The sequence below is a fragment of the Sinohyriopsis cumingii genome, chromosome 17 (genome assembly GCF_028554795.1).
Source record: "Sinohyriopsis cumingii isolate HCF-2022 chromosome 17, ASM2855479v2, whole genome shotgun sequence".
NCBI lineage: Eukaryota > Metazoa > Mollusca > Bivalvia > Unionida > Unionidae > Sinohyriopsis > Sinohyriopsis cumingii.
In genome coordinates, this window is record NC_142977.1 from 18,153,060 (window position 1) to 18,166,362 (window position 13,303).

Sequence of the window (13,303 nt, forward strand, 5' to 3'; positions counted from 1 at the left end):
TTTAATACTGCATTTAGAACACATGATGGATTCATCATGTGCTAAGGGACCACTATTACGGATAGCTACGTACGATCCAAATATGATCAAAAAATTTTCCTACTCGGAGATATCATCTAAGAATGGTATACATACATCTATCATAGTTTGTTGTTGCGTGTCTAACGTCATTTTCAGCACATGATAGGTTATGCATGGCGGACAGTAAAACAGGCGGAGGAAGAGCCACCGACACAGAGGAAGCAATTGGTAAGCGTTTTCACATATGCACAACCGCCGAGGCCGAGACTCGAAACTACACGACGGAGGCGAATTGGCAATCACCGGTAACGGAAAGCGCTTAAGACCACTCGGCCTCTATCATATAATGCATTTTGTTTTTCATATTAAGAGATATAGTCAAAGGTATCCCACAAAAAAGAAAAAACTAACTCTTACCTTATATGTCTAAATAAAGTTTAAAATGGTTGATTGTGAGAGGAAAAGAAGAACTGGAGTCAGCGATGATACCCGCATGGGTCTGTCAATTAATATTAGTCCGGTTTACTAGACCGATGTGAGGGGATGGGGTGGTGTGGGGTCTGGCGAGAACAGTTTAAAGTTTCCAGCGACTTTTAAGTCGTACACATGTAAAATCATTTTAATATATAGTGATATAAAACAAATGATAAGATAAATCCTCCAACAAGTAAGTAATATGGTATATTCATTAGAAAAAACTCAAAATTGACCTCACTCCATCCGTTTGAGTTATGGAAAAAAAAGGCATACCCGTAACAGTACTTATTTTGCCTGTATCTGTAGTAAATAGTGTAGATAGTTATTCAGTTTGTTGTTTGTATGCATGACACGTCGAAATTTATGTGCGGCATCTGTGTGACATACGCTGATTCTCTAGAATGTTGAACTTCCGTCACCGGATACTATACATGGCTTTCAACTAGCGCTCGACTCGAGAATGGTACATTATTGATAAGCTTTTACAAATAACACCGTAACAGCTCCATCTGCTTTATCTGACACTTTGTTCGACATAGGGACAAGAGGGTTAAATTGTACTGCATTCAGCCCTTGAAAGATGTAGCAGCAGGGAGGGCGAATCCTACAAGTTTTTAGGCAAAAAAAAAAAAAAAAAAGGGCGAGTAAACACAATTGTCGCCGTCGTTGCTGCGTTTTGTTGTCGTTGCCCTCCCTGCTGCTTCCTGTGTCCTTTCTCGAAAACCGATGTACGAACCCGATCGAGGAAATAAATTAAAAATTACTATACCAAATAATGGTACACTCAGAATCCTACACAGCTGGACTAGCTAGGGAGCGAGAAGAAGCACTTAAAAAATATATCCCTGTAAAGGAAAAGTTTAAAAGAGATGTGCAATCACAACAGGAAGCACAAGTTGAGTACGCAGCTGAAGCGGAACAATTATTTAGACCGGTCACTGCGGTTACTGGAAAAGTCTTAACTGTTATTAAGGGACCTGAAGGAGAAAAGGAAGAAAGTCTTATTCAAGTATTAAAACAAACCGCTGAAAAAATAGCTGCCGCACAACCGGAAGTTACTGTTGGTAAAGAATCTTTTACAAAAAAATAAAACTCAGAGAAAGATTTACTGAAGAGGGTATAGAAGAAATTGAAAAATATAACACGGAATCTGCCCCAGGTGCAATTGCCTTTGGTGAATTTGCCGCCGAGAGTTATCGTCGCAAAGATCAATTTTTAAAACCCGGATACTCTAAAAAAATAAATAGTAGTACTTGGAGCGATTGGTTGTATAAAATAAATAAAAATGTTGATTCTATAGACAAAAAAAGTTTTGATTATCCAATATATTTGCGGGCGGTAAAACAATGTAATGATGATATAAAAACACAACGACAACAGCAACTGGCGGAAAAACGGGAGCGGCAAAAAATAATACAAGAACAAAAACAACAACAAAAAAATCAGGAAGTACCTTCCCTTTCACTTCCTCCGCCGCTGCAACAGATAGAGAAAAAACGACGGAGAAGAAAACCCCCAAAAACACCAGAAGCAATAACAGTACCACACGTGCAACATATAGACCTACAACAAGAACCTACTCTGCCTCCTCCGTCATCTCCTCCTCCTCTGCCTCCTCGGTCTACGGTTTTATCTTCAGCTTAGCCTTTGCTAGGGGATTTGGCGTATTTATTTAAAGTGTCAGCTCTTAATACTTTTCAAGACAGGGATGAATTAGTTAAGAGAGCTGCACGTGGTTACGATGAGAGAGAAAAATATCTAAGACCTGAGAATGTTGATAAAATAACTTCTAAAAACTGGGTTGGCAAATTATATCTTGTTTCCAAAGGCTTATCAAAATCACAATTTAGTAGAAGTGATCCTGATTTAATAAAATTTGTAGAGGATGTGGAAAAATATAAAACTGGCGGCGGTTTTGGAAGTCCCTGTCCTGATAATATCTTCAATGATGTGTCGCGGTTAGAAGTTCTCATAGGAGGAAAACGCGCTGGAAAAAAACTCACCAGAAATAATTAATGAAGCTGCTGATATTTGTCGGCGATTATTTCAAGGTGGTGTTATGGATGCTAACATACATCAAGAACTTGTCGATGAGCTTGTTGATTATTACAGCGTTTAGATACATAACAACAAATAACATAATATGGTTATGTACAACAGACACTATACACCTGTGCAGGTCAGAGCAGTAAACTCACGATTACCAATCTATAGAGCAGCTTACGGAGACGGACTTGGTGATGTGACTCAAAGATTATTTGCGGGGTTAGCACCAAAAGTGGGCCCTCTTGCAAAACAATTATCGACGAAAGCCATTAATGTTGTTGGTGAAAAAGCTCCTGGTGCAATTGTTAGTGCTGCTGGTAAGGCGCTCTCGGCAATCAAAGAAAGACTAGCGCGACTAATGCGTAAACCTCAAAGACCGGTGAAATTACCAAGTACCGAAATTATGGCCGCGGATGTTAGCAAGGTAATACATCAGGCTGCAAATCAGAGACTAGCGTCCTTGATAAATCAGGAATCTGACGCGCAAAAAGATATCACAGCAAATTTGATAGCAGGAAGCGGACTTCGTGTGCGACGAAGATAATTGCCATTTGAAAAGATACGTAGTAGTATAAAATGTTCAAGTACATATCCGACTCAGCATTTGATATAGATGCGCCGGTCCCTAGAGATAAATCAGTGCGTGATTATCAATTTTATTCCTGCGATGCAGTTAAACCAGATCAACGAGGGCGTATCGCACTTCAAGTTCATGATACAAGTAGGTATCTGAGGCGTTTATTGAAGTAGAAGGTGACCTTGTAAAGGCTGATGGTAATAACTACGGTGTCAATGACCGAGTTGGTTTTGTCAATAATGGAATTATGGCCTTGTTTAGCAGCGCCACATACATGATTGATGGAAAAAATATCGAATCGATTCAGAATGATGTCGATGTTGCCACAACAATAATTGGTCTAGCAAGATATTCTGACGACTTTACAAGATCATCTGGTCCATCAATGATGTTTGCCAAAGATATTACCGACAACGCCGATCATATTCAGTATACTGAAGTGGTATTAAAAGACACTTCTGCAGCTGATCGACCAGCTGATGCCCCCATTAAGGTCATAGCTAAACCAACTGCTGCTTTTAATGTTACAAAAGTTAGCGAGACTTACAACTTAGGATTTGCAACACGCCGAGCAATGCTGTCAGGAAACAATAAAACTTTTTCGTGCGCGATTCCACTCTCTCACATCTTCGGATTTTGCAGAGATGTTAGAAAGGTCATCTTTGGAGCTAAACACACAGTTGTGCTTCATAGAAAAGGTGATGATAATGATGCGATCTGGCGAGGAGCTGGTGATGCTGGTATGGTAAGAATAACGAAACTCTCATTGTTGATGCCGGTATTAACTCCACCGGTCACAGAAGAACCGCGACTGCTCTCTTTTATGAATCAAGGCGGTAAATCATTGCTATCGTGGCTTACAGTAACCACAGACGCTATTCAAAGTTCCGTCAGAGATGCGTTTACTTGGCATATAGCATCACAACAAGGGGTTTCTGCACCACGACATATTTTTATTGCGCTGCAAGGTATTCATCGGACGGGTAATCAGCAACTGTCTCATATGATATTTGACAAAGTTGACGTTACCGAGGTTTCGTTGAGAATAAACGGACAACAAGAACCATCCGAAGATATATCATTAAGTTTTACAAATAATCATGTGGCGCGCGCATATCATCGCTGGCTGACATTCTTGTCGCGTAACACAAATATAGACACTGGGACGCAAATATCGCAGTTTGATTTTACAAATTTGTACCCGATTTATTACTTTTCGCTGGAGCATCTTGATTTATCCAAGCAGTCTGTTGTTGATATACATTTTCGAGCTCGTGTCGGCGCCCTACCAGTTCCCGATCCTGTTGGTGCGGCAGGTGTTCACGGTCCCTATAGAGCAATCGCGGTCATTCTCAGTGATAAAGCAATGTTACCTGAAGGTATTAGTGGTAGAATGAGAATCGTTGATGCACCAGTAGAAAACATGTAACAATTAGATCAATCTCGTATTAAATAAAATGTCATACAGTCACGTTAATGTCACTCTGACTCGTGGTCAGGCGAAAAAATTACAATCGAAAAACGCGAGCACATGTGGGGCAACGATAACACTAAAACAAGATCAAATCGCTAATGGAGGCCCAAACAAGTTATCGCTGACTAAAACACAACTTAATCATTTCAATAAAGCAAAACAAGCAAAAACTGGAGTTCGACTTGATTTCGCTCCAAAAGCTGTCAAGGACATGATTAAAACCGGTGGTATATTTCCTCTTCTTGCCGCGATACCAGCACTGATAGCTGCTGATGCTCCCGCAGTCGCAAAAGCAGCCGCGTTAGGAGCTGTTGGAACCGCTGCTGGAATGGCATTAAAGAAAGCAACTGGAAAAGGATTAAAAAAAAAAGGACGCGGGTTTAGACTTCCAGGAACTGCGCCCTCATGGTACCCAAAACGGTTCTAGACATCACACCGATGTCAAATTTTGATTTGCTCGATGCTGTTAAACAATTAAATATAAAAAATTTCAGAGGCGTCTTTATGAGAGATCAGTTACCACAACAACCGAATAATCCAGAAACTGGAATTATTAATCTCGATAACAGCGATGGTCCAGGAACTCACTGGGTTGCTTACGCGATCGATCCACGTGGAATGATCTATTTCGATTCGTATGGGTTAGCACCGCCAGTTGAATTTCTAAAATATACAAAAGACATCCCCCTGTCAAAAGTTTGGTACTCAACGCTACCAATACAAACACTGACCGATCCTCCGATATGTGGTCGTGAAGTATTAAATGTTCTCGATGCGATATCAGCGTCAACCAAACCACCTCACAAAGTCGTGTACGAGCATACCACGAGTCGATTTAAACAGTTTCCTATCAAATAATGGTTGATATTTACGGAAGATCTTCTCAACAGAAAAGTGAAGCGCACCAATATAGATTTATCAAAATATGCGACCAAAGATGAAATCGATAATCTTTTAAGTCTGACCGGAATAGACCCAGATGAGGTTGTTATTTTTCAGGACCGACACGGAAAACTAAAAACCAGCGATATCAAATGGCATGAAATAATTCGTAGGGTTATTGGAGCTACTCCGGGTAACATCCCTGTGTTCACTGACAACGGAAAAATCAGAGATTCACTGATATCAATCGCGGCGTTAAGAGATGATACGCAGAAAGTTACAGGGGAACGTGTGAAAAAGACCGGTGATACAATGACAGGTGAACTCAGCATGAACGGTAACAAAATAACTGTGTTAAGAGATCCAACATCCCCGGAAGATGCCGCGACAAAAAATTATGTTGACACCGTTGACGGTAAATTGTTCACGTTGCGGGCCGAGTATGATGTTCATGTAAACGCTTTTACAAATCTCCGTAGAAACTTTAGAAAAACTAATGAAACCGCAGAGGAATTCTTTGGAACTCCTCCCGTCATCGATATGAAGCTTTCTGATATCAAAACTAACATTGACACGATCGAAAAAACACAGCACGATATCGTAAGTGGGATTCCTGAGATCGTTAACAAAACCAGTTTGATTAAAATCCCCATCTGGAGTAACTGCCGGGCATATTACCAACATAGTATACACAGTATCATCTGGATTTGTAACAGGGTCTAAACAAAATAATACTATCAAATAACAGCAACAGTCACTAGAGTATACAGGATGTCTGTGTTCAGTGCCGCTAAATTTGAAATTTTCACAACATATCCCTGGCGACATTCCACCGATAAGTATTCCGGGGTTGTAACTATCATATTAAACAAGGGGACCGAAGAAACATTTATACTGGAATCCGCCGACAAGAAATTAACCGCAACGTCTTACTGGTGGTGTTTGTAATTTGTAGCTGAAACGCCTCAATTGGTTACTGCGTAAAATAATAAAATGGCGTTAAAAAATAAGTCAGCATCAATGACAACACTGGATACTCAGCAATATAGATATGATCAAGTACGCGAATGGCAATCAGAGTTAAAAAATACCATTAATGAATGCACAATAAAAGTAAAAAAATACAAGCGGCGTGTAATTATCCTAGACACAATAGTGTATTCGGTATCCGCGATAGTTGCATCTACGGGAGTATTATTATCAGCGCTAACACCAGTGACAACTGCAATCGCGATCACAATTACAGTTTCAACATCAACGACAATTGCAGGCGTTGTTAATATTATCGCGAAAAAAATATCTTCATGCGCGCTAACAAAATTGCACAAATATGAAAAGTTAAACAACGCGGCCACGAGCGACTACTCGAAATTGTCGTCGCTGATATCAAGTCTCGACGATACAGTAATATCAGATTCCGAATTCGCGCAAATGGCAAAGAGACTACACCGGTCATTTGAAGCGACAAAAGATAAATAACAACAATGTCGGAATTGCTTCAACAGATAGCCACAAATACAAGTCCAAAACGAACTTCTTCAATAACAGTAATCTCAACTAAACCAGAATTCAGTATTAATTTTCCAACTGCGATTCCAGTAAACGAGATCGCGTTAGCACAATTACGAGTATATCACAGTTGGCCCAATATCAGATCAAAATCGTTCGGTGGATTACCAGCAAATAATTCGTTTGTGTTTGCATATAAAAATAAACCCGATGGTACACCAGACTGGAACGTCATTGGGTTACCAACCGGGGCTTATCAAATCGAAGAAATCAATGAAGAATTACAACGTCGAATAAAAAATATCACAACAAAGGAATCTAAGATAACAATAACTGTTCATGAGCCAACGCTGTCTTCTGCCATCGAAATAAGCACCCCAGACTACGCCGTGGATATATATAATAGTTCGATCAGAACAGTGTTAGGATGGCCTGAAATTCCACCGCCGGCACCACCAACGCCACCAGCACCTGTAAAGTCTGATTATATCACTGACAAACAATCATATCATGAAATTACACCATCATACAAACGACGTCTGGATGATGTAAAAAAATCAACGTTGGGTAGTAATTTTAGCTTTCTTCATAGGGGCGATATTTAGTGGTATTTTATTAATGAACACCTTCCCAGAGGAGGAACTAGCTCTTTTGGTATCGAATTAAGCGATATTATTGAATTTATTTTAAACCATTAATCAATTACGAAAAAATACAACTAGAGCGACTACGGCAGTACTTTCAAGAACAACTTTTTGATATAACAAGTTCACGCAGCGAAATTATCATGCGGATTGAAATATTAAATCAGCTTGTATCCGACATGAAATATAATAACAAGCGAGCAATTCAGGCAATAATTGATCACAATGACGACGGCATAACTCGCTATAAACAACAATTCTTAACTGCATATTCGCTAACAGAAGCCACTCTGCCGAATTTCAAGTTTCCCGGGTATAATGCAGACGAACTCAAAAAATCAGTCAACGACATCATCAATGAGTTCTTTGATGACATACTCGCACAATACAGAAGATCACTACCGGAGCCAACTATCCTCAAATACAACAATAGCCTTTCGGGTGACGGCCGACATGTATCTCCGGGCATCGTAAATATAACTGAAGTGGTCGCGGTCAATCTTGTGTGTGACGTCATTGATGGCAGTTACAGCACAGATACGACAGTATCAAATCAAGCCCAGCAAGGATTTGTTCTTTATTCATTCACCCCGAAAGATGTACCACCTGGATTTCTAATCGTGCAAGAGCCGATCAATCCAGTCTATCTACGATGTCATAATCCGTGGCTGACCAGAATAAATTTCAAACTTACAGACCAGTCTGGTCACCTTCTTGATTTACGAAATGAAACACTACATATTAATTTACTTGTGAAATCTTAGAGACTTTCAAGGTGGACTGTATACACATCGACCAATTTGATAGGGTGTTTACTTGCGAATTTAGTAAAGTAAAAAGAAAAATATTTTTTACTGAAAAATCGTTTACGATTTCACAATTAATCAATCGAGTATTATATAATGTATCACTGTGTAAAATGTTTCATACATAGCAAAGAACTTCTTGATGAAGCTGTCAGTACCGAAAAAGTTACCCCGGAAAAAATAATTCTTGATGAATACGGCACTGACGATTTTATACTGACTGATACGCAACTACAAAGACTAAAAAAAGATCATATTGTGATCGCGCATTGCAGTATACCTCAAATTTTAGAGTATATACGCGTATTTAGATCTTGAAATATGTACCACCACCGTGTATGACAAAATGCGCTCGAGCGCTGCATTTGCCCAAGAAGAAATTAACGTTAAATTTATTATTGACGAATACGGAGACGAAGATTTCTTACTAACACAGCAACAGTTAGATAGTCTCAGACGCGAGCATATTATGTGACAGAGATCAAATTCTCAAGTATGCTTACTCTTGCATTAAATCCGGCCGACTAAGGGAAATATTATCTAACTCGGACTGATACAAGTAAAAAAAATATATAACTTTTTTTTACTGCCTTGATTTTATCAAGGCGATTTCATTTCCAAGTCCTTGATTTCATTTCTAGGTATTTACTTCCCCTTGACTATGTCAAGGAACGGACATACAATTTTTTAGCTTTCTTACACGAGTATTTATCACCTTCCTTGTTTCATATTCTTGAGCTAATTCCAACCTAATTTTTTCTATTGCACGAGACAACGAAACAAATTCATTTATTTGTGCTTCTTCTACTGTAGCCAGCGATTTATATAAATTCGTCTGGATCCTCTTTATAAATAGGTACTGAGCAGGCAGAATATAACGCCCTGCGCATTTAGCTTCATGTAGTGATTCATAATCAGACATGATTGTTTCAGGATTCAGTTCATCGGATATGTTAAATCCGCGCTCTTCTAATTTTTTAATAGCAGCAATCACATCATTGATATTTTCGTAATTCATATATATATAAATATTATATATTTAAAAGAAAAAAAGATGCACACCACATCTCCTTGAGTCTCTAGGGTGTCTTATGACATCCTACCAAACTCAGGAGCGGAAACACAACCCCCATGTGAGCCCCTAACCTGTCAAATAACAGCCTAGAAAGCCCAGAGGGCGTGTTTGCGAAAGACGAAACATCCCCCATGTTGAACCTCTAGCTTACCCAAATGATATGCTAGCGGGTTCAGAGGAATACAGATATATATACATTTGTAAGCTTCTAAGGTGCCATCGCATCTTAGCAAGTTTACAGGGACAGCACAACATATAGTTTTGTAAGTTTTAAGGTGCCATCGCATCTTAGCAACTTTACAGGGACAGCACAACATATAATTTTGTAAGCTTCTAAGGTGCCATCGCATCTTAGCAAGTTTACAGGGACAGTACAACATATAGTATTTACATGTATTTACATCTGTAAGCTTCTAAGGTGCCATCGCATCTTAGCAAGTTTACAGGGACAGTACAACATGTATTTTTTTAACTAAGGACAGTACAACATGTATTTTTTAACTAAGGACATACGCGGTTATATTCTACGCTCAACAAAGTTGCACACCCTCCCCCAAAATCGATCCCGCGATGTGTAAAATGTCACCCCGTCAGGGTGATAACGCGGAAAGTTGTGCAACTTTGGTGGGTTTCGAAACCCCGTACATAATTCGGACGCTATAGTATATAAACTGAATGATACTTGGAAGTTCAAAAATAGCTCACTCCGTTTTTCGTACTTGTTTTCTTAAATATAATCGCAGAAAAAATACAGATGAACCAGAAAACCAAACGAATTTAATAAAACAAGGATTTTATCAGTGAAAAAAATATTATTTATTGTACACCCGCCCGTGTTGACAGTTTTTGATAAAATCCTTGATAACATCAACGGGAAGTAATTGAATACCCTGTTGTGATCGTAACACGGAGAACTGTTTACCCGTTTGTAGTGTATATCGTTAACAAGTTCTGAACTGAATTTAAATTTTAAGACAGCTTATGAAAAATAACACTTACCTGTACTGACAAACGCGGAAGTGTTATAGACTGTAGCTGTAAAAAAAAATACCGCTCTGCCGCGCTGGATAAATTGACATCTCAAGGAGTGTTGCACAATCACCTTGACAAGGGGAGGCATGAGATATGCTTAACGGAGTTATCTCCCATTTACATTAAAAACCTCAGGATTTTAGTGAAATAAATAATGAAAAACAATCCTTTGTTTGTTATATTTTTTTGAGATGGCAGATTTGCATATATTTTCTGCGACTCTTTGTACTGAGGGTATACAAATATCAAAATACTTGCTAGCTGAGTTCATCGATTGAAATATTATATCTTCATTCGTATCTAAGTTTATGGATACAACTGTCTTGGCGCTCTTATTGTTACAGCCAGTATTACCAAACCTACAATTTTGGCCTTGTGTGACAACCCTCAGATTGGATAAATTATTGTCGGTTTTGATGTGATCGATCACAAGACCGTCTTGGATCACTCCGTTAAATACCTCAAACACGAAACGATGACAGAGATAATTTTTCTTTCCAACACTAAGTATTCGATAGCCAGTATTAATAACAAAACCAAGTGTTTTTTTCAACCTGCAATTTCTAATTTCACCACCACGATTCGCTTCGTAATTCTTAATGATAGGACGTGGGACAAATTCTTAGCTCATTTATATAATAATTGTATTTGTCTAATTTATAATTTCTATGAAAACTTAGTTAAATAATCGCGCTCACATTTTAGCGCAACATCGTTATTTCTTTTGTTATAATATCTTTTAAGTTCACGGTATCTCTTTCCCCCGCCACTTGCACATAACTGTGTTTTACCCCTGACCCCAACACCACATCGCAGGCAGGGTATTAGTCCTAAACTCCCCCTTCGGACGCTTTGGGAATGTTCCCCGCAGAATTCTTTTTTGCAGGATTTATTACAAGGAGTTACAGATCCAACTTTAAACCACTTGCACTGATTCATTGTATATATATAATATTTCTTATTTAAATGTTTGTCTTAAATATAATATGGAGGAGCTTAAAAGATTATCTGCAATCAAGCCCTGGAAAGCTTCTAGATTCGATCTTGACAGATTAACCCCTGACTCGCGGAGACGAGCCCTGACTGATTTGTTTGATATTATCAGGAATGCTAAAAAAGAATTTCGTAACGACGGTGCATCTCACGTATGGTCCACATTAAAAATTATACGCGACACTGACTCTGTCATTGATGCTACAATGAATGATGCACGAGCGAAAACAATTATCGATTACTTTGATAATCAGAAATATTTTTTCAGAATAAAATTTATTGTACAAGCAGATTCCGATACGTGGATTATCCGTGATAAAAATGACCCTGTCCTTGCTAATGGAAAAACCGTTCTGTTAAGTAAAGATTCCAAACCAGGAATGTTGACTGGGATTGATGAACCATATTACACTCGAGCGTATCCTGTGACCGCGGTCATTTATGGAATCTATCCGATAAAAAAATCAAAAATCAATAAACTCACCCCAATGAGATTTTCAAGGCTGAATTGTGTAGCCGAGCGAGTAATGGAACATTTCAAAAATGCAATGCGCGGAAACGGTCTAACTGATCTAAGATGTTCCAAGATAGCAGCGTGGGTTGAAAAAGTCAAGGATACAGGAGCGTCAATAAACGATGTTGCCGAGCTAGAAAAAGCATTAAGATTTCCCATAACCGTAACAACGATAACAGAGGAAGTATTATACAAATCGAAATATAATCGGAACGGAGCTCCAGTAAATATCATTCATCATAACGCTCACGCTTGGACTAACGCAGTTACGATATTTCCGCGGGATCGTGTTGTGAAATATTATTCGAGAAATATATTTGATTTTATTAAACAGATAAGCAAAAACGACCCTGTGTCGATGTGGTTGTTTAAAAGTTCCGAAGATGGCGAGTATGATCAATTTGTAAGATCTAATGGTGAATTATACCGGACGGAATTTCTGCAACAACAAATGAAAAAACTCGCAGAGAAATATTCAGAAAACACTGAGCAGTTATTAACTAGTTGTTTTACAGTTCCGAGTGTTGCTGCCCATACTGCCAGAGAGAGAAATTCGTGGAGACCAACACGAAGTGAGTTTCTTGAAGATATACAATTGAGTTGTGTCGAGTATGGACACGGCTGTTTGTGGAATACCAAGTATGACCACAAGGATATCATTTCCGTGGACATAGTTGCGTGTTATCCGGGAAGCTTTCTTGGGATGGGCGAGTGTAGTGGATATTTTAGAAGATTTGGACATCCCACGAACTCGATGACGCGAGTTGCTATAAATGGTCCTTTACCCGATTTTGACCTGACAGGATTTGCTCGTGTAAGATCGTTTGCGCTAGCTGAAAAACTTCATCCGATTTGTTATGTTTGGTTTGGTAGACATTTCTCAGAGAAACGCTGGGCATCAATAGTGTTATTGCGATATATGCTTAACAGCCGAATACTGGTATTGTTGACGGTCAGTGAAGCAATTATATCATATCGACCGCAGACTTTGGTTTGGTTACCAACACCGGAGCGTATCAGTCTCGATGAAGTCATTGAAGAATATGCACGAGAGTGTCCCCATCAGACCATGGATGTCATTAACAATAACGCTCCTAATATTCTTAAAATTAAACTCAGCAATAGTGAACAAAACAGCAAAAGATCTCGGTAGAAGAATAATTGGTAAATTTACTCAAGGTGGTGCATATGATCATAAACGACATCACTCACGATTGATTATGGATGATGCTGAATTAAATGTTATAATTGCT